The sequence below is a fragment of the Camellia sinensis genome, chromosome 8 (genome assembly GCF_055761805.1).
Source record: "Camellia sinensis isolate YWXY chromosome 8, ASM5576180v1, whole genome shotgun sequence".
NCBI lineage: Eukaryota > Viridiplantae > Streptophyta > Magnoliopsida > Ericales > Theaceae > Camellia > Camellia sinensis.
Window position 1 is genome coordinate 86,511,081 of NC_138968.1, and position 27,182 is coordinate 86,538,262.

The window sequence follows — 27,182 nt, forward strand, 5'->3', positions numbered from 1 at the left end:
TCACCTCTTGGGGGTGAACTGATCTTGAAACAAGGTGTTAGAGGTTGTGATATAGCGGTCGCCGACCATAGGCTTCCTTTTCTGTTTGTTGTCATGCCCATGAAGGGCTTTGATGTTATTTTGGGTATGGACTGGCTATCGTCATACCGGGCTGTCATTGATTGCTACCGCCAGAGGGTTACGTTATGTACCTTGAGCGGGGAGTGGTTCCATTTCTTGGGAGACCGGGTTGGTAGTATTTTGCCACCGGGGTATGATTCGCGAGGGCGGAGTGAGCTTAGCGGTCTACTTGCTAGCTTTGAGAGTGGCGAGTGTGGTGAGACCCAGCTTGTGTTGCCGAGGGTGGTTTGTGAGTATTCGGATGTTTTTCCCGAGGACCTTGTTAGTTTGCTACCTCACCGAGAGATAGAGTTCTCTATTGATCTAGTGCCCGGCACGGCGCCGATTTCTATGGCACCTTACCGTTTTGCTCCAGCAGAGTTGGTTGAGTTGAAAGTTCAGCTCCAGGAATTGCTAGATAAGGGTTTTGTTCTCCCTAGTGTTTCACCGTGGGGAGCACCAGCCCTCTTTGCTAAAAAGAAAGATGGTGCCTTGAGATTGTGTATAGACTACCGAAAGTTGAATCGGGCTACGGTCAAGAATAAGTACCCTATGCCCCGTATAGATGATTTGTTTGACCAGTTGAAGGGTTCCCGTTGTTTCTCTAAGATAGACTTGAGATCGGGTTACCACCAGTTGAGGGTTAGGGAGGAGGATATTCCAAAGACGGCATTCCGTACGCGATATGGCCATTATGAGTTTTTGGTGATGCCATTCGGGCTTACCAATGCACCGGCAGTCTTTATGGACTTGATGAACCGGATCTTCCAGGAATTCTTGGATCGATTTGTAGTGGTTTTCGTGGACGACATTCTTATCTATTCGCCTTCTGAGGAGGAGCACGAGGAACACTTGAGAGTGGTGCTTGAGTTGCTTAGAGCCCATAGGCTGTATGCCAAGCTTGGGAAGTGTCAGTTCTGGCTAGGAGAGGTGAAATTCTTAGGCCACGTGGTATCCAGGGAGGGGGTGTCTGTTGATACATCCAAGGTTGAGGCAGTGCAAGATTGGGCACAGCCTAAGAGTGTGTTTGAGATCCGCAGTTTTCTGGGATTAGCTGGGTATTACCGTCGGTTTGTGAAGGATTTCTCTAGGCTAGCTTCGCCGTTGACTAGACTGACTCGGAAGGGAGTCAAATTTGTGTGAAGTGAGACTTGTGAAAAGTCGTTCCAAGAGTTGAAGGTTAGATTGACCACTGCTCCGGTTTTGACTATTCCGGAGAGAGGACTGGGTTATGCAGTCTTTTGTGATGCCTCACGAGAGGGTTTGGGTTGTGTGTTGATGCAAGAGGGGAAAGTGGTAGCTTATGGCTCACGTCAGTTGAAAATACACGAGAAGAATTACCCTACACACAACCTAGAGTTAGCAGCAGTGATCTTTGCCTTGAAGATTTGGAGGCACTACCTTTATGGTGAGAGGTTCGAGGTGTTCTCGGACCACAAGAGTTTGAAGTATCTGTTTACACAGAGAGACTTGAATTTGAGGTAGAGGAGATGGATGGAGTTCATTGAGGACTATGATTTTGAGTTGCACTATCATCCGGGGAAGGCCAATGTTGTGGCCGATGCCCTTAGTAGGAAATCCATTAGTGATGTAGCTTGTATAGCCATCCGGGAATGGGGGATGTTAGGTGTACTTGGCGAGTTTGATTTGCATCTGGGCGAATCCGTTGAGGCTGCGGCCTTGTTTTCTGTTGTTGCGCAGCCTACACTTGTGACTCGAGTGTTAGAGGCACAGAGAGGTGACCTTGAGGTAGAGTCCTTCCGAGAGAAGATGTCCAGAGGAAAAGTTGAGAAGGGTTTGACGGTGTATCCCGACCTGAGTGTGAGATACCGAGACCGTTTGTTTGTGCCGGAGTCTTGCCGAGAGGAAGTACTCCGAGAGTTCCATCATTCGCGCCTTGCGGTGCATCCGGGAGGCACTAAGATGTATCGAGATTTGGGTCGCCAGTTTTGGTGGCGGGGTATGAAGAGAGATGTGGCTGTTTTCGTATTGAAGTGCCTTACTTGCCAGCAAGTGAAGGCCGAGCATCAGAGGCCAACGGGTTTGTTGCAACCCTTGCCTATTGCCGAGTGGAAGTGGGAACATGTCACTATGGACTTCGTTGTAGGTCTTCCGAGGACTCAGCGGGGTAGTGATGCTATTTGGGTGGTTGTAGACCGGTTGACTAAGTCGGCGCACTTTATTCCTATGCGCGTAAGAGATTCGGTAGATCATCTCGCCGACTTGTATATTCGGGACATAGTGAGATTGCACGGGGTCCCAGTGACGATCGTCTCAGATAGAGATCCTCGTTTTACTGCTAGGTTGTGGTAGAGTTTGTAGCGTGCCTTGGGCACTAAGTTGACCTTTAGTACGGCTTATCATCCCCAGACTAACGGGCAGTCTGAGCGTACTATCCAGATCCTTGAGGATATGCTTCGAGGTTGTGTCCTTGACTTTAGTGGGACGTGGGAGAGGCATTTACCATTGGTGGAGTTTGCCTACAACAACAGCTTTCAGTCTAGTATCGGTGTGGCACCGTTTGAGGCCTTGTATGGCCGACCGTGTAGGTCTCCAGTTTGTTGGGCCGAGGTGGGTGATGCACCTTTGTTGGGTCCGGAGTTGGTTAGGGAGACGACGGAGAAAGTTGAGCTTATCCGTAGGAGGCTTGTTACGGCCCAGAGTCGCCAAAAGAGTTATGCCGACCGTAGGCGGAGGCCTTTGGCGTTTGAGATAGGTGATCATGCCTTTCTGAAGATATCACCTAGGCGAGGTTTGATGAGGTTTGGGAAGAGTGGGAAGTTATCCCCTCGGTTTATTGGGCCTTTTGAGATCCTTGAGAGGATTGGCGAGGTTGCTTATCGTTTAGCCTTATCGCCGCAGTTGTCCGGAGTACATGACGTGTTTCATGTAAGTATGCTTCGGAAGTATGAGCCAGATCCATCGCATGTATTAGATTGGACCGACTTAGAGGTAGATGATGATGCCTCGTATGAGGAGAGACCGGTTCGGGTCTTGGATAGGCGGGATCAAGTCCTGCGTGGCAAGACCATCCCTTTGGTAAAGGTTTTGTGAAAACATCACAGAGTGGAGGAAGCCACTTGGGAACGTGAGTTGGAGGTTCGCGAGAAATATCCGGACTTGTTTATTGATGAGTAATCTTGTATTTAAATTTTGTAATGTTGTTGGACTTAAGAGCTTTGTATATGTCTTAAGTTGTAAAACATTGGCAATGTTTTGGTTTAATGGAAGTATGTTGTAGAACTTGCCTTGCTATGGGAGTTGATTATGATATTGCATATGTTGGCTATATTGTAGAATTGGAGTTATATCATGTATATTGATTATGATATGAACTGTGAACCATGTATATTGGGAATGGTTGAAAATGGAAAGAAATTGCATGCTGATAATGCACTTGTAATATATGTTGTGTCTTGCCTCTTAAAAAGAGATGGGATCGACCAGTAATGGGTTGGGTTGTTGAATATTATGTTGTAATATTGTTGAGATTGGAGAAAACCTGTTTTTGAAAAACTTGTGTTCAATTTCGGGGACGGAATTCTTTAAGGGGGGAGGTTATAGCGATCCCGGTTGTCCCTTTACTGTTCTGATGTGTTCCGGACTCGATTCCGTGGAGTGGGTAGTTGTATCTATCTTGTTGCCATCCTTTAAATCCATTGTTTGAGTTTTGGGATGTTTTGGGCTTGTGTTGAACAGGTGGGTTAAGCCTTGGTCTCTATCCTTGTTGCCCAGGTTTTTGGTGTTACGCTCGAGCGGGTCATTCTGTGCTCGAGTGGAGTTTGATTTCTAGTTTAGCGCTCGAGCGGGTGTTCTGGCGTTCGAGCAGTTGTTGCACACTCCCAGTATTTTGTGTCCCTGCAAAACTTCTGCAGAGGAGTTTTCTACGCTCGAGCGGGTTTTTCTGTGCTTGAGCGAGTGGCGCTCGAGCGAGATTGTTGGCGCTCGAGCGGGTAGTACTGTCTTGGTGAGGGTTCTGGGAGAGAGAGATTTGCGCTTGAGCGGACTGGTTTTCTCGCCCGAGCAGAGGTACTTTATTCCTGTGTCTTGGCGCTCGAGCAGGCCTTATTGCGCTCGAGCGTGTCCAAATTTTTGTTCTTGGCACTCGAGCGTCGTGTTCTACGCTCGAGCGGGGCATACGTATATGAGTTATCCACTGGGTGATTTTAAATCACTTTCTGTTTTTCTTTCTCTCTCCTACTTTTTCTAAAACCCATTTTTGAGAGCCTCTCTCTCTAGAAACTCCCTTCTCTCTAGGGTTTGATCTAGTTAGAGTGTCCTCCTTCTCTTCGGCCTTTGTAAAAGTTGTGTGGATCGTCGAGGGCGTCGTTTTGATCCGAGAATCTTGGTCTTTGGAGCATTTTGGTTTTGGCTTCTTCTCCATCCGAGCTCTAACTTCGAGGTAGGGATAACCTACTCCTTACTATGAGCTTTGTCTTTAAATTTTAGTATTTTGAGATGTTGGGGTTGGTTTGATAATTTTGTGAAAGTTTGGGGCCTTTGTGTAATTTTACAAAAGTTGGGGTTTTTATTTATATAAAACCAAAATGCATGTTTAGCATGGGAAAGTGGAATTAATGTTGAAACATTAATGAAAATGGAACTTAAGGGTTGTAATGTTAATTATGGAAAATGCCCTAATTACATTGGTTAATTAATTTGCATAATTAATTATGAGAAATGAGGAATTGATTTGGAAAGATGTGGGATTAAAGGGTGTAGTTGGATTACTTATCGCTCACCTAGTTGGAATGTTGATTATATATCCATTGTTGCATTTATTTTCTGTATAGAAATAACTGCTTTGGGCTGTCAGTGGAGGATAGTCTTGATTGTTGTAGACAATGCATGATGATTAGGCAAACTGAAACTAATCACTGGAATGTGTCATTGAGTATGACGGTTGAAAGAATACATTAAATTTATGTGTTGTGTGATGATGTGTATAATTATTGTTTATATGCATTGTGTTGCGTTGGAGGAGATAGGGGATGTACTCCACGGTTTAGGGGAAGATAGGGAATGGACCTCTAAACCGGATGTGTTGGGAGGAGATAGGGGATGGACTCCATAGATAGAGCTCATATGCTTATCTATTAATGTGTTGACAGAGCTCATATGCTTGTCATTGGAAGTGTGATAGTGCTCATATGCATATCTGTGGAAGTGATGATATAGCTTGTATGTTTATCTGTTGGTGTGTGATATAGCTAGTATGCTTATCTATTATGAAATGGGAAAGTGCTTAATATGAGTTACTGTCTCATATGAGTTGTTTGGCCAGGTTCTGAGCCATGGTTATAAATTGAGAATTTGAAAGGAATTGGAAAATGAATGGTAATATGGACTTGTATGTCACGAAAATGTAAAGTGTGATAAGGGAAAGTATCAGTGTTGACCATCTATCAACTGCTAATCTTTTAGTCATTGTTCATATTTGGTTTAGTATATTTCTACTGGGCTGTGGCTCACCCTATATGGGAATATCATTTTCAGGTACAGGTAGCATGCCACCTCCAAGGACATAGCTTGGGAGGCTAGAGGCGGGCTTTTTTTTTGTTGTTTTATTTCTTTGATGTATTACATGTAAATTCAGGCCAAGGGCTTAATATGTAATTGAGTTAGCACTCCTTTTTGTTACCAAGTATTAACTTGGAAAGTTGTAAGCCCGTAGGTCATTTGCTTTTGTTGTTAACATGTAATACTTTTGGTAATGGAACTCTGATGAATAGAAGAATGTGGGACTTTTATATATCAATGCATGTCTATATTGATGGGTTTAATGTCACTATTTTGAGGGCGTGACAGTCTCCAAGGTTTATTGGGCTTTTCGAGATATTGGAGCGAACTGTGGAAGTGGCATTCCCCGCCACAACTTTCGGGGGTTCACAATGTTTCATGTATCTGTGTTTAGGAAGTATGAGCCCGACCCTTCTCATGTGCTTGATTGGGTTGATCTAGAGGTGGATGAGGATTCTTCTTACGAAGAATGGCCATTTTAAATACTAGATACCCGATATAGTGATCCCGGTTTTTACCCGTCTCTTGTGATGTTCTGGGCTCGAGTTTAATGTGTTCATATTGTTGTCTATCTCTTTCTTTCCTTGTATACCTTTGAAATTGGTCTTTGGGTTATTGTGGTTGTGTTTGGAACAAGTTGGTTACTTAGTTTTCAAACTTTGTGTTGCCCAGATTTTTGGTCTTATGCTCGAGTGGCCATTATTGCACTCGAGCGGGCTATGTACATTTTGGTCCTCCGCTTGAGCGGCCTTTCTTGCGCTCAAGCGGGAGTTGCAAACTCTCAGTACTCAGCACTTCTGCAAAAGTGCTGGAGGAATATTTTTCACGCTCAAGCGGCGTTTCCTACGCTCGAGTGGGTGGGCGCTCGAGCATCACTTCTTGAGCTCGAGCGGTTGGTCTATCGTCTGCAAGAGTTCTGAAGGTGTGTATTCAGGGCTCGAGCTGGCCTCTTCTTGCACTTGAGCGGAACAAATCTTTGTGTTTGATGCTCGAGCGTGAAACCCTCCGCTCGAGTGGACCCCATGTATATCAGATCGCGAAAAGCACTTTTTTATATCTTTTCAACCAAAACCCTAAAGTTGAGAGCCTCTCTCCCAAAAATACTCTCTCTCTCTACATTTTGGCCTAGATCCTTTGATCTCTCCACCCTACTCCCTTTGATAAAAAGGTGGAACTTCTCAAGATCTTCTCTTTGAACCGATTAGAGTTGGATTTCGGTACTTTGGGGTTTCTCTCTTGTTTAGCTCGTCTTCTCTCTTTGAGGTAGGCATATTTGATACTTTAGTATGAGTTTTTACCTAGTTATTTGTGGTTATGTATAAACGGTGGAAATCTTGGGAGTTTTTGGGTAAACTTAGGGCTTGTTCTCAAATTGAAAGAGGGGTTTCTATATTGTGATCCATAGATGATTATGGGGTTCTGAATATGAGGATATCTTGTGTTAAAATGATGAATTTTAGCCCTTGGGTTAATATTTGAATAAGGGAGAATATTTACCCTAATTGTGTTCTGAATATTATTTTGTATAAATAATGAAATTGATGTGAGAAATGTGAAATTGGGAGAAGGTGTAAATGAATGGTGTAGTTGGATTTGTTTAATCACTCATTCATGGAAATTTGATAAATTATCTGTTATAAAGATTGTACATCTTTTTAGAAATATCTGTATTGGGCTATCGATGGACGATAGCTCTGATTGTTGTAGAAATTGCATGATGATTAGGTGAATTGAAACTAATCATTTAAGTTTGCCATTGAATATGACGGTATGACTAGGGCATTGAATATGTGTTATGGTTAGTCATTGTATATGACGATGAATTTAAATACATTGTATATGTATAATGTTTTGGGAGAAGAAAGGGGATGTACTCCATTATTTGGGAGGAGATAGGGGATGGACTCCATTGAGAATTAAGTAGGCCGAAGTGTCCAGGGTGAATGTCCCGAAATCTTGTGTATACATGGGTGCCGATTTCGGGGATGAAATTTCTGTAAAATGGCAAGGTTGAAGTATTTGTATGATGGTTATGTGGATAGGGAACCCTTGAGTTGTAGTCTTAGTTTGATCATTTGGAAAATTTTGTATATTTACCATATGACTTGGAATGAAATGAATTAACTAGAAATGAATAAATTAGAATGAACATCAGTATTGAATGGTTATGAAAAGAATGTAAGTTGATCATGAATATTGAACATTTATTTGACTCTTATATCTTAGTTAAACTCCATACATTGTATTAGAATGTTCCTACTGGGCTTTGGCTCACCCTACTTGGGAAACCATTTTCAGGTACCGTTGACATGCTTTCTCTAAGGACATAGCTTGGAAGGACTTAGGAGCTTGAGGCTCTATTTTGTTCTTTGTGTTTAAACATTTATTCAAGCCGAGGGCTTAACATGTATAGAGCTTAGGACTCTCTTTTGTTGTAACCAAGTGATATCTTGGAAAGATGTAAGCCCGTAAGGCATTTATTTTGTTGATTGTTAACTAATGTTACATGCTATAGCTTCAGGATGAACATTTATGAATGTATAATGCATGTAATATCTTTTGTATTATGAACGGTGATGAATGAAAGGATATTAATTCTATTATGTTCAGTTCTCTTATGAATTGGTTTATCTGTATTATTTTAGGGATGTGACACCCGGGAGCAAGTGCTACGGGCAAAACTATACCGTTTTTAAAGATGTTGTAGAGAAACCATGGGGTTGAAAAAGTAACGTGGGAACGGGAGGCAGAAGTCCACTCCAAGTATCCGGACTTGTTTGAAAATGTTTAAGTTGTTTTCATAATATTATTCCCTAGTGTTAAGGGAAATGTGCTAAAATTGTTAATTACATGTTATTGTGTATATTGTTACTTTAAGCATGAGGTTATTCTGGGTTGTTACTACTTTTACTAAAAACTTCATGTGTACTCTTGTTTCGAACGGTTATTATTAGTGTGGTAACCATGATGATACGGCGAGGTTTGGCTATGAATTAGTGTTGTGGTTTGAGAATATAATAGCGTGGCCTTGATCGCTTGAAACCCCTTTGTTTGGGTAGCTTGATTTAATTTCGGGGATGAAATTTCCTATGGTGGGGAGGTTGTGATGACTGGGAGTCTTGTTAACGATTCGTTTTATTGTATTTGGAAACTTGTTTCAAGTCTTTGCTTTTATTTATTCTTGTGTCGAGTTTCTCACGTTTGGAAGGTGCGAGGTTGGGTCTGGGGTGGCTCATGTTAAGCTGTAGAGTTTCCTGGCTGGGAGGGGTAGAGCCAGTGCCGGCCCTGGGCATTGGCCAACAAGGCCATGGCCTAGGGCCCCTCAAGATAGACCTAAAAAAGGGGCCCCTTTTATTATGGTGTAGTGTAATATATTAGGTATGTTTTAAGTTATAAAAAAAATTAAAGAGAAAATACAAATTAACTTAAAATAAATTGACCCATTAAAAACTTAAAAGGCCCATTCAAAAAAATTAACATTGTAATCCACTAAAAATAGACCCAAAAAAGGGTCCTCCTATTATAGTTTATTGTAATATATTAGGTATATTTTAAATCTAAAAAAAAATTATGGAAGACCCAAACTAACTTAAAATAAATTGACCTATTAAAAAATTGAAAGGCGCATTTAAAATAATTAGCATTGTTATTCATTGAAAATGATTTTGCAAAAAAAATAGATTATGCAAGTATAATTAATTTATTTGCTTCAAAAAATGCAAGAAGAGCGAGGATCAAACGACACTTATTAATTGTTGTAATGTAATACTAAGTATTTTTTGTAATTTTGACACAAATTGTCTTTTATCTTCATTTTTTTTTTCTTTTTTTTCATTCAATGAAAAAAAAATGTGAAGGGCCCCAAAAATTTATTAGTTGATTATTGGCTTTGGGCCCCAAAAATCTCAAGGCCGAGCCTGGGTAGAGCTGCACATGCGGGGCCTTGGGCCGCGCATACGGGATGGGGCCGCACGTGCGAGAAATAGAGGAGCTCTAAGGTTGGCTACTATAACAAAGGCAGGTGCAGAAGGGAGGCGCAGGAGAGTGCCGCACATGCGGGGAATCAATGCCTCACATGCAGGGAATCAGTGTCGCACATGCGGGAAACACGCTCCGCATGTGCGGGAATCAGTGTAGCACGTGCGAGAGTTGGCTGAGTCCAAAAATTCTGCTTTTCTTATCTTTTGGGGCTGTGTACAATTCACTTTTAACACATCTCTCTCTCTCTAAAAATATCATTTCCTCTCCCTTCTCTCTAAAAACACCCACCAAACACCATAAACACTTGATCTCTTCCAATCCATTGGGGTTTTGATCCATCATCCTTCACAAACTTTGGAGAGCTAAGCGAGGGCTTCACTTTGTGCGGTGGAGATTGAGTTTCTGCACCTTTGATTTTGGGGTTTCATCTCATCTCATCTTCAAAGCTTGAGGTAGGGATTTTCATCTCATCTTCAAAGCTTGAGGTAGGGATTTTCCTAGAGTCATATATATGTTTTACAAGATTTGTATGGTTTTAGAACTTCCTTGATGATATTTAAAAAAATTTGATTTTTGACTCAAGAATGATAGGAGTTTTAAAAGTGGGTTTAATTTTTGACTCTTTCCAAACTAATTCTTGAGAGCTTTTAACTACCTAGTGTGAGAAATGATGTTTTGGGTAACTTACTTTTCAAAAGATAAAGAAATAACCTTTTTATCAAAAACCTAGAAACTTGATGATTTTAAAAGGGGTTGAGAATCCATGAATTTTTGTCACTCATTAATATGCCATAGAGGATGAATGGTTGGGAAATTTTTATTTGTTGTTATGTAAATGACAAATCTCACGGAATATATGAAATGTGGATTTTGGAATTTATTGTGGAATTATAGACATAGTCATGAAGTGACTAACTTGTTGAGAACATGTGAAATGGGAAATATTGTTACTCTGATGAAATTGAATAGATAGATGGTTATCTTGTGGAATCACATTGGAATGAGGAAATTGGAAATTTGTGACCTTCATGATTGAATTATGTGAAGAAATTGAAAATGGAAAGGATGTTGCATTGCATTGATAATTAGAGCATTGCATTTCAATTCATTGTCTATGATAAATTGTGATTTTGGACAAGGGAACTTTGCATTGAGAAAGAAATATTGTGAAATGAGAATTATTGAAATGTTTTGGGGTAAATACATTGGTAAGTCTGGATAGGAGGTGTAGATACAATTGATTAAGTTGGCCTGAGTGTCCGGGGTGAAAGACTGAAAACATGCGCGGAGGAGGTACCACTTCCCTTCCAGTTAGCAACCAGTAAAGTGGGGTTTTGGTAGTGCTAGAAATGCCTACTTGCAGACACCAACCTAGGGATTACCTGAGTCGTATTTACCGCCCTTTTGAATTAAATTCTAAATTTTGAATTGTTAAGATTTCAAGTTATCATTGAGCATGATGATTTCCAAAAGATATAAAAATGTGATTTTCCTTTAAAAGAATAGCATGGCATGTGCATATTGTAACGCCCTCAAAATAAACCCATTATATATATCATTGACATGCATTATTTAATGAAAACACTTTATTAACTCATTCATCAGAGTATTACTAAGTAAAAGCATTACATGTAACATCGAATAAATTGCCCAACAGGCTTACATCCCTCCAAGCCAACACTTGGATACCAAAAATATGAGTTCTAACTCAATACAAGAAAAGCCCTAGGCTTGAATGTTTATATGTACTAATAAAGAAAAACAATTAACTAAAGATAATCTTCTTAAAAATCCAGATGCCCAAAGCCTCCCAAGCTAAGTCCTTGGAGGTAGCTTATCACCTGAACCTGAAAATGATGTTCCCATAAAGGGTGAGCCACAGCCCAGCAGAAATATACTAAACCAAATATAAGCATTGAATAAAGCAATAGCATTCAATAATTGGTTAACCAAGATAATCAGTTATATCTCTATACAGTTTCATGATATTAATGTCTAAGATACGTTTTACTTTTCAACATTATCAATATGGCTCAGAACCTGGCCAAACTTACAACAGTGAACCATATATATATCAAATTCACATTCTTCCAATATCAACAAACAAATGAGACTCAGGCTCAATTCAAAACACTTCATACTTCCAGTTTGATACACATTTTAGTGCTGTATCAATAAAAACACTTCAATATAGATAAGCACACATAAAAGTGATGCTAATGGAGCCCATCCCCTATCTCCTCCCAAAACAAAATCCGGTTTAGAGGTCCATCCCCTATCTTCCCCTAAACCGTGGAGTACATCCCCTATCTCCTCCCACACAAAACAATGTATGCAAACACATAACATACACAACACACAATCAAGACACATAATGTCTGTATTAATTCAACAGTCAAGATTGATGACTTAATCAATGATTAGTTTCAGTTATCCCTAATCCACATGCAGAGTCTACAACAAGCACGACTATCCTCCACCGATAGCCCAAAATAGTTATTTCTAGACTTGGAAATAAATATACCAATAATTCAATAGACGAGTGATTTAAATTAACCAACTACGCCATTTAATCAATGAATTCCCCATTTCCATGAATTAAATATACAAATTAATTTATTAATTCAACTAGGGTTTTTCCCAAAATTATCAAAGTAACCCCAACATATCAATATACCAAAACTTAGAACAAAACCTATAAAATGGAGTAGGAAATCCCTACCTCAAAGAAAACAACCCAAATGGAGAAGACAGAGATGAATACCCAAATACCAAAGTGCTCCAAATTTCCAAATGTTCAGATTAAATGAAAGCCCTCAACTCACTCTATCTTTTTAATGAAGGATCTAGGGTAGAAACACACCCTAAGTGGATCAAATCTAAGAGAGAAAGTGAGTAGGGAGAGAGAGAGGTCGGACCTAGGGTTTGGAACCAAAAGAATATGAAAAAGACTGATCAAAACCCGCTGCTGCGTATATAAACTGGACAGGCTCGCTCGAGCGAAGACTTGGTCGCTCGAACGACAAGACACAGAGAATCTACGCTCGAGCCAAGGAAGCCTTGCTCGAGCCAACAACCCAAAAGCTTGCTCGAGCGAAAGAAAACTCGATCGAGCGAAGAACTCAAACCCTCAGGTCTGTAACCAGACACACGCTCGAGCGAAGGAACTATTGCTCGAGCGAAGAACGAACTTACTCGCTCGAGCGAAGGAAAGCTCGCTCGAGCCAAGAATGCAAAGCCACAGGTCCAAACCAGACGCAAACTCTCGCTCGAGCTACCAAACCCGGCTCGAGCGAAGAACCAAAAACAACAGCTCGCTCGAGCGAAAAACTCCTCGCTCGAGCGAATATCCAAAATTCTGGACAGCAACACTTGATTTCTAAACCCAACCAACCTGAAACAAACCTGCCCAACACATCCTATAATTCCAAATGAGAAAATAAGGGACAACAACAACCATTATACAATGACAGAATCTACGGAACCTATGTCCGGACACAAGAGTCAAATGAGAAAATACCGGGGTCGCTATACATATCATATTGTGGAGCTTGTATAAAATGTATATACTCTATTAAGAAATTTCTACTAGGCTTTGTGCTCACCCCTATGGGATTTTGGTGTAGGAACGGACGTGGTGATCCCGCCAAGTTAGGGCGTGGACGTATGTGTTGGGAGCATAGGGCTCTTATTTTGGGTTTTGGTGTATTTTTGTTAGAAAAGGGCTATAACTATTTGGGTCTGAGAGGCCATTTTTGTGTAATCGGGCTTAAGCCTTGAAATGCGTTAGCCCTTGAGGGCATTTTATTTATTTTTGGATTTGACATTCTACATGCTATAGATTCATGTATTTGATATCATTGAATGTATAATTCACAAGTGGGACTATTTTGTACAAACCTCAATGATCAATGATGTAAAGGTTGGAAAATTTGCTATTATCCTTTTAATGAATGTCGTTTGATGTACCTAATTTATGTTAGAAAATTTGGGGCGTTACAAAATAATACACAATGCTCTTTCAAAAATAGTTAGCAAGCAACAAACGAATAATTGGACTTGAATACATTGCTAGTGGGGTTGCATGATCCAGTTAAATCTCTTGGATACAATGCTATTGTATCCAGTTAAATCTCTTGGCACAAATGTAACTAAAATTAAATCAAAAATAGAGAAAAAAAAACAAAAGTTATTGTCAAACTCTTTTTTTTTTAATCAAAAAATCAATACCATAAAAGATGTTGTGACAAAACTTAGTTACTGGTTCGTACCATAAAAGATGTTAGGACTAAACTTAGTTACTGGTTCGTAAAAACAAAATAAAAAAATGCAACTATAGTTAACTTATAAATTTACCTTTTATAGCTATAACTCATTCATTATAGCGATCCCGGTTATCCCTTTTTTGTTCTGTTGTTTTCCGGACGCAGTTCCGTGGAGTTGGTAGTTGTACCTATCGTGTTGTCAACCTTTAAACTCTTTTCTTTGAGTTTTAGAACAAGTTGGGCTCTGTTGTTTCAGGTTGGTAGAGCTTTAGCTCCCATTGTTGTTGCTCAGTTTTTGAGCGGTCCGCTCGAGCGGGTCTTCTTGCGCTCGAGCGGGGTTTTCACAGTTTCAGTATTTCGTGCCTCTGCAAAACTTCTGCAGATGTGTTTTCTACGCTCGAGCTGATTTCTTGTGCTCGAGCGGGTCGCACTCGAGCGGGATTGTTAGCGCTCGAGCGGGTTGTACTTTTTGGTGTAAGTTCTGGGAGGGAGAAATCTACGCTCGAGCGGACTGATTTTCGCGCTCGAGCGGATGTACTTTATTCTTGTGTCTTGGCACTCGAGCGGGCCTTCTTGCGCTCGAGTGTACCTAGCTTTTTGCCCTTGACGCTCGAGCGTTGTGTTCTCCGTTCGAGCGGGAGAGTCGTATATCAGTTGACAGCTAGGCTATTTTAAATAACTTTTTACATTTCCTTTCTCTCTCTTACTTTCCCAAAACCGATTTTTGAGAGCTCCTCACTCTAAAACCTAACTTCTCTCTAGGGTTTGATCTAGTAAGAGTGTTTTCCTCACCTTGAGCCTTTGTAAAAAGTGTGTTGATCGTCGAGGGCTTCGTTTTGATCCGAAAATTTTGAGATTTGGAGCAACTTCGAGATTTTCCATCTTCTCCATTTGAGCTCCGAACTTGAGGTAGGGATTTCCTTGTTCTTTTTCAATACTTCGTCTATAGATAGACATGTGGTAATTTTGTATTGCATGAAAACCATATCCATGTTGGATTTGTTTGAAATCATGAGAAGGAACCTAGGGTTGGGTGTTTGAAAAATGGTTATGTTATCATTGATGGTTGTTTTGGGCTAATTGGAGTGTAATTTAGCATGTTGTAGTTGATAGAAGAAAAAGCCCTAAATCATATTTTGATTGATAAATTAAAATGGAGGATAGTGAACCCTTTTGAAAATCTCTATTGTTGATGAGGGTTGGGTGAAGGTGTTAATACCTAAGGGGTTAACTTTGGCTTTGGAATGGTTTGAAATGAATGTAATGGACTAATGTGAGTCATGGCTTATTTATCAATGGAATTGGTTTTGTAAAACAAAAGGAATGGATTTAGTTTTGTGACTACAAAAGGGATGGAGTTGGTTTTGTGAAAACAGAAGGGAAGTGGAACTTGTTTTGTGAAATGGGAAAAGTATTTTTGAAATACGTATGAAAATTGGATTGTTGTTTCTTGAGTGTTGAACACACACTTGTGGGGAATCGTAGCTTTAACTACCATGTTAATGTCGTTGTTGGGTTTGTGGTCTCATAGTAGTTGAGTCCTTAATAGATGTACTAAATATTTGCATCTAGAGGTTTTGTCCTTGGTCATCGGTGGAGGATGACACGGTTGTGTTGAATTGTCGTGCATGCATTATACCATTGTTGATGGAACATCGTATGTGATGAAGTGTTGAGATACATTATGTATGTATGCTTGCTCGGGAAGAGGTAGTTATGTGTTCATATACTTTAACACATTGTTTGTATCTGGATGGTTTATGTATATGTATTATACATGTTAGTTGTGCCTTGCTGCATTTGGTTGGTGGTGTTATACCCTGCGCTAATAATCAGAGGTATCGTGACCTTCCAGCTAGCGCCTGGAGAACTGTCTGCGCTAATAATCGAAGGTACCATACCCCTCCAGCTAGCGCCTGGTAAACTGGCTTGTTGTTGTGAAAGGTGTATCTTTGGCTTACTACGCACATAGCTAGTAGAGCAAAGTTTAGCTGTTGTTGTTGTTTCAGTGTATCTGAGAACATCATGATTTGTGTTGGTTACAGTCTTAGAGGGCCGAGTTGCCTCATTGGTTTATCTTATGCATGTATAGTTATGATTGAATTGGGAATGAACCAAAATGCCTTTTTGTCTTTTGGTAACGTGAAGAAGATCGAACACTTTAGAAACATGTTTTGAAAAGGGCACATCTATAGTATGTGTGGAAAAATGGAAGAGAGTAATGGGCTTAGTGAATTTATTTCCTAAGGAATTGTTAATGTTATGAAAGATTGGGAACAGGGTTTAATGAAAGGAAAAGAAAGATGAATCATTTATAGCATTGAATGAAATGGTTGTTTTCGAGAAAAGTTCATACATATATATATATTTTGTATAAACTGTCACATTACTATTCTAGTATGAGATTGAGCATTCATGATCATAGCTATCTGTAAGTTGTTATTGTTGAGGGCCATGTTGAGATCCCTACTGGACTATATGTTCATCCCACATTGTTGAATCTTTTTTTTAGGTGTTTAGCAGGATGTACTACAAGATTTGGATCTTCTTATTTGTTGGCCACGGGGCCTCTTTGTTGTAGGCGGAACGCCATATATGAAAAAGGGTTGCACCCTTCGTTTGATTATTTAATGTTGTAAGCCTGAGGGCAGTTTATTTATTATACTCATGTTGTATTTACTTGCATTCGAATGAGAGCAATACTATTCACTTCTATGAGTTGAATATACGAGTTTATTTCCGCATGTTATCTCTGAAATGGAATTAAGTAAATGAAATTGGTAATGCTTCGAGTAATAAAAAGTGGGGCGTGACATTCATCAACCTCAAAGTGCTCACACCACACCTGTAAATCCAAAATCACAAAATGGCAAACAATTCTAATTGTAGGAACCTTAAAAAAAAAAAATACAAAAAAGAAAAGAAAAAGGCAAAATGCAATGCCTTTACATGTAGAGATGTAAGATAAAGAAAGATGATGTTATCAACCAAAATTTCTTTGATCAGTCCAAACACTTGCAAGAATTTGTTCATTGTGAATTAAACTACTCCACCTAAATTAAATTATAAACCTTCCACAAACTATGAACTTTTAAATCAATGAATTGTAAACCCACTTCTTGTAATGATATTTGGATGATTCAATCCGAAGCATCACACCAAACCAAAACAAAAAATAATAATAATAATAAATAAAACTGAAAACCTGAAACCAGGTTTGAACTACTACCCCTTTACCCTTAAACATTAATCAAGAGGTTTTAGGATGATTAATGTTTGATTTGGTGGACTAATTGCATACATTTTTTCTGTTGTGAGGTACATTGTTAATCCTTTTTCCCTTGTTAAAATAATATACAAAACCAATGATACATAAGAAACTACACACATTATAGCAGTGCAAGTCAATAAATTGATTAAATAGACTACAACACAATATCCAAATTCTTAGTTCACATCACACTAGGTTTTTTCTTCCAATAATTCATGTGTACATCCAAAATAAATATATTGTGTGTTTAGCTGAATTTGCAATTGATCAAAGAAACATAAATGTGAACTACCAACACAAAATACTCCTCGAATTAGCAAATCTTGAAATTAACATATACCCATAACAAAATATGGTGGCTGAGAGAGAGAGAGAGAGTGATTAGGGCACGATGGCAAGAAGTAAGAGAGGATGTAGAGGGACAACAAAAGCAATGGAAAGCAGGCTTACCGGTGGGATTGGCTGGCGGTAGCGATGGGTCGTGCGAATGTGGGGGTTCCGTTGTATTCAGAGAGACGGTGCCAACGGTGGCATGGTGCGGTAGTGATTACAGGGCGGTGAAAGTGTGTGTGGTAGAGATTGCTAAGAGAGGGAGTCGATTTGTGAGAAATTAAGACAGAGAATAAGATCTAGAGAGAGAAAGATAAATCAACTTACCTAGTCAAAATTAAGTAGTCCAAGTTTGTGAATCGGTAGTGTCGACTTTTGATTTCAAGCGGTACAACGGTGGAATGGGAACAACAAAATTGTCCGTGAAGGAGGACGAATGAGTGGGAGTAGTTGTGTGAGAGAGCGGGAGAGAGTGACATGAGAAATGTAGGAGGGATTAGGGGCAAAATTTTGAGGGTCCTAAATTTTAGGAGGGAATTTCAAATTAAGATAATTTTTTGTGAAAAAATTTGTTCCTAATTTTTTTTTAGATGTCAAAAATATGTTATGCTGGTTAAATTAATATTTTTTAATTATTATTCATTGTTTATAATTTTTATTTTTTTGAAGTTTTATGACTCAGTTTGAGGGGGGGAAAGGTACAAAATTTAGATACGTTGAAAAGTATAAATTTTATTTAAAAAATTAAAATTACACCAAATACAAAAATATAAAAAAAAAATCATTTATTTTTTTTATTTTTGTATTTATAGAATTTTTTTATAAATATTTTAATTTGTAATTATATCTAGATTAATTAAATTTAAAAATTAAATTTTTTAATTAAAATATTAATAAAATTCGCTTAAAACAAAAAAAAATGTATTGAAAATTCAAAAATAACTTTTGTAATTCTAAACTAAACATACTATTAGTTTTTCAAAAAAAAAATAAAAAAAGAGATATATTATTTTTTATTGTCATAAATAAATAATTGAATATCCATAACGATTGTCCATCACCATACAAACTCTATCTCATGACAATCCAGCATCATGTAAACTCTGTCTAATCATTGTCCATCACCATTGTTGCGGCAATAAGATTTTAGATCTACTGACACTCATTTAGATCCATCACATGCCTTCTTTTTTTTCTACCTTTCTCTTTATGTCTCTTTGTCTCTGTTTTGTCGAGAGAAAAATTAAAATTTGTAGAGGCAATTATCAAAGGGTTCAAAACATACTTTTCTCTCATTGAACTTGTGATTCTTCTACAATTCTACGTCATTGTATGTCTCTCTTCTGCTATACAAAAATTTCCAACACCCCCTTTATTATTTAGGGGTGAGCATGGTCCGAATTGGGGTAAAATCAAAACCAATCTGTTATCTACGGTTCTTGAAAAATTGGAACCAATCTAATTTATTTAAATCATGGAACCAATCCGAACCAATCCATTTAAACACGGATTGGATCGGTTTAGGATCACGGATTTACATAATTAAATAACAAAAAAATATATAGAACATTTTAATTTCATTAAAATATGAACATAACATCATATTAGTTCCATAATAGCAACATGTCTTTTCATAATAGCGACATACTGTTCTAGAATTTAAGCAACCACAAGAAAACTAGTTCTACCATAAGTATTTAGACCATTACAAATTAAAACTAAAAACCAACAAACAAAAGCAATAAAAGAAGATACTATGCAGTTTAGGTTTGGGTTTAGGTTTTATATGGAATAAGAGAAGATATTATGCGGGAGAATGTGTAATATAGATATAGGCTATTTGTATACGGTCTGAATCAGTTCTGGATGAAATTGATCCATGGATTACGAATTTTTAATTTTTCAATCCAGAACCGAACCACGGATTCAAAAAACCAATCCAAACCTACCGGATTGGGCTGGAACGAATCGGATTACAGATTTTACAGATTTCTTACCTCAGCCCTAGTATTATTTGACCTTCCTAAAGCGATCATGAGGTATCAATTTACTCCTCTCCACTCAAACTAGCATAAAGTCTCTGTTTATCTCTCCCCTTCTGGAACTATAACGAAGTATTACTTTACTACCTAAACTATGAAATGATACAATTAAACCCTTTAATAAATATGCTAATTTACTCGTTATTCCGTCTTTGGCATTTGATTTTATAAGTTCTACTCATTTACTAGAAAGTTCACTTTGCTAATAGTTAAATTGCACCTAAACATTATGACTACTATTTGAAGAGAATGAAATTTCACTAGTTGAAGATAATGAAATAATTATTACTATCAAGTTTTAATTAAACAATATTAAAATTTTGGTAATTGCACACATTATAGAATTAATTAGACAACAAATTAATGAACAAAATTAAATTATCGTTAGCTAATTAAAATTACAGTGACAATTAGTTGTTGCTCCAACAAAACCACTAGTGACATCTCTCTTTAATTCATAAGTTTTCCATTTACTCGCTAGTTCTTCTTTGCCTTTAATTTTATAATTTTTACTTATTTAGTAGAAATTTTTCTTTTTTAATAATTTCACCTAAATATTAAGGTTAAATTTCACTACTTAAAGAGAATGGAATTTCACTAGTTGAAATGATGGTATGTTTTATGATAACGATGACAGTGATAATGAAGGTGATGATAATAGCAATGGTGAATGGTGGTGGTGGTGACAGTGACGGTAATAACAGTTGCAACAATATTAGTGATGATTGTAGCGATTATGAGATTATAATGATATATGTTGATATTTTTTAATAAACATTTATAAATTCAATTAGCATTAAATAATTATGTAATTTTATGTGAGAAATTCGTCATAATTTAAATGACTTTTATCCTATAAACTCAATTATAACTAGATTCAAATGGATTGGAGAAAGGGTACCGCCTCTTATACCAACACCACGAAATTATGAAAATAACTTTTAAATAATGTACACTTCGCAAAAAAAAAATATAAAAACCATGTTTAGTCACCAAATAATCATCAACGATTTTTTTGACGACTAAATTTTTTGTAGGCAAAAACTTCAAATTTGTTGGGATACTAAATATTTAATCACCAAATAAAATTTATTTTTCATTTGTTTTTTTTTTTTCGGGCTACTAACTATTTAGTCACCAAAAATATTTTATTTCTTTTGGCTACCAAATATTTAGTCGCGAAAAGGCTATTTTGGTTAGTCACCAACAACTTCACTTCTTTTTGGCTACTAAATGTTTAGTCGCCAAAAACTTTCTTTAGTATTTTTTTTTATTCTTATTAATTTTGCCACTATCTGTACCCTGCATATAAACAAAATAATAACAATCCAAGAAAAATCAACTTTTAACGTCAAATTCGAAATATAATAGAAATTCCATACAAACCAAGCATAATCCAACTTAAAATAATAATTCTATACAAAACAGAGGATTATACAAAAACCATGTCTTTCGTACACACACACACACACACACACACACACAAAAAGAAGAAGAAATTTCTACAATACCATGTCAAATGGTAATCTATACCACGCCAAAAGTAATATGTTCAATGCCAAAAGTAATTTGTACCACGCCAATGGTTATCTGTACGAACAATAGTAATCCACAAAAAAAAAAAAAACAAAAACAAAAACAAAAACAAAGGACAACATAATAACGGATTATAAAAAACAATGTCCTCCGCACATAAATAAGGAATATCCACATTTTCATGCCAAAAACCATCTGTAAAAATAAATTAACCATTAGTATTGATTGAATAACATTATCATTTCAAATTATAAAATAAAATTACATAAAACTTGAATGTATATAATCTTTTCAAAATTATATAATTATAGTCATAATCATATGTTGCATGTCCGAACAAGTTTCTCCTAAGTTAACCTCCCCCCCCCCCCCCCAAAATACGATTTTTCAATTAAGTTTAAGGCATTTTCAGCTCTAACTCCCAACCTATGTGTCTTACTCACAGGCCATATGTCCCCATATGTTCTATTAGGCATGAGGAAGCTACCCGTGCAATCCCCAGAGTGGTTCGAGATTGCTTTGCATTTTCGGCCCCCCAATGCACTTTTTCGACTAAATTGAAGGCATTTTTTGCTCTAACTCTCGACATATGTGTCCTAATTACACCCCATATGTCCCAATAGGTCGTACTTGTCACAAGCAAGTTGTCGGTGACATCCCCAAAGTGGTTTAGGCACTGTTTTGTATTTTTGCTCCCCCCCAAACGCCCTTTTTCAACTAAGTTTAAGGCGTTTTCAACTCTAACTCCCAACCTACATGTCCTAATTACATGTCATCTATCCCCATAGGTCGTATTTATCACAAGCATGCTTCCTGTGACATCCCCAGAATGGTGCGTAGGTTGTTTTGCATTTTTACCCACTAGACGCCCTTTTTCGACAAAGTTTTAGGCGTTTTTTACTCTGACTTCCAACCTACGTGTCCTAATTACATGTCTTTTGTCCCCATAGGTCATATTTGTCACTGAGCAATCTTCTCGTGACATCCCCAAAGTGGTTTACGGGCTGTTTCACATTTTCACCCCCGCAAGCCCTTTTTCGACAAAGTTTAGCGTATTTTACTCTAACTTTCAACCTACACATCCTAATTACATGTCGTCTGTCTCTATAGGCATATTTTATCGTATAAGCCAACCTTAATGAAGTGCAAATATGAAATTGAATATTCTAGACCCTCCCAAAATAAGAAAATTTGTTCTACATTACATTGTTTACTAATTAGCTAATTGCTAACTAATTTGAAATTCCCAATAAAGTAAGACAGCACTTTGCCTTGAATTGGCTATAGAGAAACTAAAAATTGTTTTGCTGACACACCTCGTGATTGATTTAAACACTAGAAGGTTATTCTAAACAAATATTTCAAATTCAAGTAATTCCTCCAAGTACTCAACAATTATCCTAAAGTAGGACTTCAAAATCAAGCTAAAAAAAAAATCATGCAGTTTCACGACAGTCCTTTAAAGCATTCAATAAATATTTTAATAGAATGTGTAAAGTTTAGAATAGAATCGCATTCAAATCAATTGAGCCCAATTCATTTTCTCTCCTTGCTTTATGTTCTTTAATGAACACTAAAGTGACAAAAAATATTAGAGTTCTCATATTGTTAACCATTTAAATCCTGAAGTAGGATTGGAGATGCTTTATCTAACAAGGCATAAAGTTCTTTAACCAATCAATTTCTAACCACAAACAAAACCTAGCATTTATATTCAATTTAAACTAGAATCTATATACAAAACATAACAAAACTTTTTTCTTTTCAATCAAACAGTGGCTCAAGTTTGGTATACATTGTGCATGGTACGGTACTCTTAAGTTAATTTCATATCCAAACCAAACTATTCCAACGGTTTCATGTTATATGATATGTGCGATGCTCTTGATTAAAACGATTATGATCTGAAAGTTAGGATGTTAATGCAGAACCTGTCATACACTGCCAGCGTATCTGATCAAAGATCTGCAGTTGGGATGACTCATATGGTTACAACATGACTATCTACGGTTATATGGATTGCCATGAGATGTGAATGGTCAGGATTGCACCACGTGCTTGGTAGGCACTACTGATTCAATACCGTGTTCTTGTTTAGGCAAATGGGCTGGTTGGATTGCTACTTCTACTTGTAACATACAGTTTAACATGGCCCCAGTTCATGATGATTGGATCAATCCACCAAAAATTGACACGAATGTGGCGACCGCCACAGCGTTGGTGACTAAGCCATCAGCTCCAGTGGATAATGGTGGTTTAGAATCTTCTGGTGGTGATGGAGGAGATGGTAATAAAGAGAGAAGTATCATATCGGTTGTTACGGTGGTTGTGGCATTTATTCTGGTAGTTGGGGTGATCTTGGGGGTTAGATCGAGGAGGAAGAGAGTAGACAAAATGGGGAAGATGATGATGATGATGGTGGAAGAGGAGAACAAAGGGTCCAAATCCTTCTCATATGATTTGGATATGCTAGTAGCTGCAACTGATAATTTCTCCTCTGCAAATAGTCTTCTGTCTATTTCAGAGTGCCAGTCAGGATTAAACTCGTATGATCTGATTGACAGATTATAACATTTGACAAGCTAAAACTTATTCTAATTCAATTACCTGCATCATTGCTATGAACATCACAAGGAGCGCATATGTAATATCGTCCCCGAACGTCCCGGGAGGGAATCCCGTTTTGTTCGTTTGGGCTCACTACAGTTCAGGACTCAAATTGTCACGGTTCTAAATCTGAACCAAAGAGTCCAAATCCGGCCAATCGTTTTTGAAAACAGATTTTTTTGTAAAGAAATGCCAAACATGGACTGCTTTGCCAAATACAGAGTCACCACCTAAATATTTTATTTTGGGAAAATTTAGGAAACCCTGACTGGTTTGCCTAAGGCCACATGTCTGTCATCACCAAAGTTGCCTCGGCTCGGGAACTTGGGTATGATTGGGGAAGGTCAGCTATGAGCACCCCTGCTCACCCGATCCGAAGATCGGCCTCTACTAACCATGATATCGAGTTTTGAAAACATTACGCGTTCTTATTCCGGTTATTAGCCTAGAATTACTATGTGATGTGCGCAGCAAAACAAGTATAGACTGGGTCGCCTGAATAGGAAAGAAAAGCATTTCATGTTTGTTTTGAAAACGGTTTGCTACTCGCAAGTAGGCTAAAATGTAGGTTTTGCCACCCTCAAGTGGGCTTAGAAAAGATGGTTTTGCCACTATCTAGTGGGCTTAAAACTCACAGTTAATGCATTATTCCAATTCAGGTAATTCAACCTCCACCCACAGGCATTCAAGCAGTTATATCACATAAGCAAGTAGCCTCATGGTAAGCATGCTGTCATGGCAGTCACTCACACGCATGCAAGGATGCTAAAGCATAAACACTTACCGAGTACTCCAAGCCAAAACAAAAACTTGTTAGTAATCATATGCATGATTCTAGTTCATGTTAAGATGGCTAATGCAACACATGCAAGATGCAACTACAATAGGCTCGGCTATTCTAAGATGGCAGATGATGATGCTACAGCTAACACGTATTCAACTCGAAATTTGAAATACTATGCAGTTAGTATGATGTACCGAGCCCGGTGCATGCAAGACAAATGTATGGATGCACGCATGCATAGCATAAGGTATGCTAATTTAAATATGCCCTAATACTAACCATTGAAAGCAGGTAAGTAAAAGGAAGAAAGAAATGGGGTTGGAAGACACGCACACACGCACACACACTTATTACACAATTGCCCTTGCTCGGAGGGTCCGAAATAATAATACAGGCCGAATAATGAATTAACTATCCTAGCTAATTAATTATTACAAAACTTCTAATTAATTAACAAATTAATTACAAAAAAAAAGCCTAAATATGAAACTAAATAGACCGCCGCAGCTCTACCTCGGAATGCGTGAATGATGCATGCTTGACTCGCCTTGCTCGGAAACCCAGTACCATGCCACTATTGCCTCTGTTTACACTGCCTTACTCCTCTGAAAATTATGAAAGTTTCCAAGACCCTTCTGAATAACTCCCTGAGTGTTGTGGGATGCCACCGGCTATGATAGAGCATTACCGGCTATGAAAATGTGGCCATCGGCCAAAAATTGAACCACCGGCTGGACTTTGGTAGCTGGTCAGCACTGTAAGTGGCCGGCCGGCCATTCTTTCCTGCAGAACCCTGTTTTGACAGTAGCAAAGGACAGACAATGCATGGTATGGAAATTTCAAAGCAATGTGTGCATGGTCACTCTCCCAATCATGCTATGGACTCAAGGGAGTGTGGCCCTTGGTCCTCGGGCCACCAATCATGCATTTCGATGCATGATGGCCAAAGGCACCAAGCTTGCAAATCAATGTAAATGCATGCGACAAAACAAATGAATGCCTCATGTCCTATCATGTTGAGATCAAGGGCATCGGCGACCGAGGGTTGAGACGTGTTTCGTCACTTGGAGTACGAACACACCTCACCCCTCTTGCTTGGTTTGACACCCCAAACCAAGCAAAATGTAATGCATGTATGCAACATGGCTCAAACATGCGAAGTAGCTCAAGTATGCCATATGGGACTAAGGTAATGAACATGCCAAATGTAATGTACCGAACATGCAAGATGCAATGCCATGCAATCTATCATGCAAGCTAGGATATGAAATGCAACTAGCTAAACAATATGCAAATGTGTAAACATGATACAATGCAAGCACGATACCAAAGCAATGCAACATATCAAACATGCGATTATATACAAAGATGGACTTAATCGAGATGGGAAGGCCTCAGCCCATCCCAAAACAGTGGCCAAGAATACTAAAATAATGGTGCCAATCATGCAAAATAAACATGCCAACCGAAGGGCCTAAGATTAAGGCATGAAAGGCAACTCTCAAGAACACTCAAAGGTGACAAAAATGGACACTAAGCACTCATGTTAAACTCTGAAAAGCATGCGAAGGATGATGCCAAAGCATGCTAGGGAATGGGTGCGAGATAGAAGACATTCAAGGCCACAAAGAAAGCATTACTCAACACCTACCCCAAGAAAACATGGCATGGATTTTTCAATGCAAAACAGAGTTTTATCATGCAAAAATGAGCCCCAAAAACCTCTGATATGGCAGCCCAAAGCCTCAAACACATAGGCATGCACAAAAGCCCCAAACATGGAGCATAAGACCACATCTCTTCAAGGCATTGAAAGGGTAACAAATACAATTATGTAAGCATGAAATATGAACTGAACTGGCATAATAAGTGACTCCAAATCACTGAAATAGCCCAACTAAAGCGTGCTTATGCCTTACACACCCAAGGTTCACAAGCCAAAATGCATGGAGGCTATACAAATCATGGCAAGCATGGCCAAATCAGTACCCAACAGACCTTAAGCATGGCAAAATAATGCTAAAACCTTCTTGGAATCAAACCAAAATCATGCTAGAATGTCATCTCATAACATAATACATATTAGACCAAAACATGAGATTACAAGACAAGCATATAATGCATGAAATGGACCATTAATCCAACCAAAAATAGTGATATAATATGACCAAATAACATCCAAAAACCTCTGAAATGGAGCCAAAAACAACTAAGCATGCATGCTACCCTTGTGAGCCAAAAAAATGAACAAATGAGAGACCAAGGGAGAGGGGTGTCCCTCCCCTATGCAAGACTTCAAGACCCCTTCACCACCACTGAAAATCCACTAGATTTCAGTGGTGAGAAGGCCAATACGCAAAAGGTTCCAAAGCTCAACAAAAGAAGGCACAAAAGAGGCCAAACAAGGCCTAAGAGGGGGAGGTCGACCCCAAACACAAAAGAGACCTGAATGAAAGATCTTAAGCATGCAAATACAAGACTTTTTTCAGTTATACACAAAGCTTAAATCACTATGCAAGATAGGTTAAAAACTAGTGCAAGAATGAGGAATATAAAGCAACTATACTCACCCTTGAAGAACACTTGAAGAACAGCAAGTCCAGCCCCTTTTTCTGATCAAAACCAACCCAAAACCTCCAAGAACAATCTCACAACACCTCAAGAACCAAAGTATGGTGTAATACTATGTGACCTAGTGCAAAACTAAGAACAAAACACACTTTTGAACTCTCAAACACACACAAATG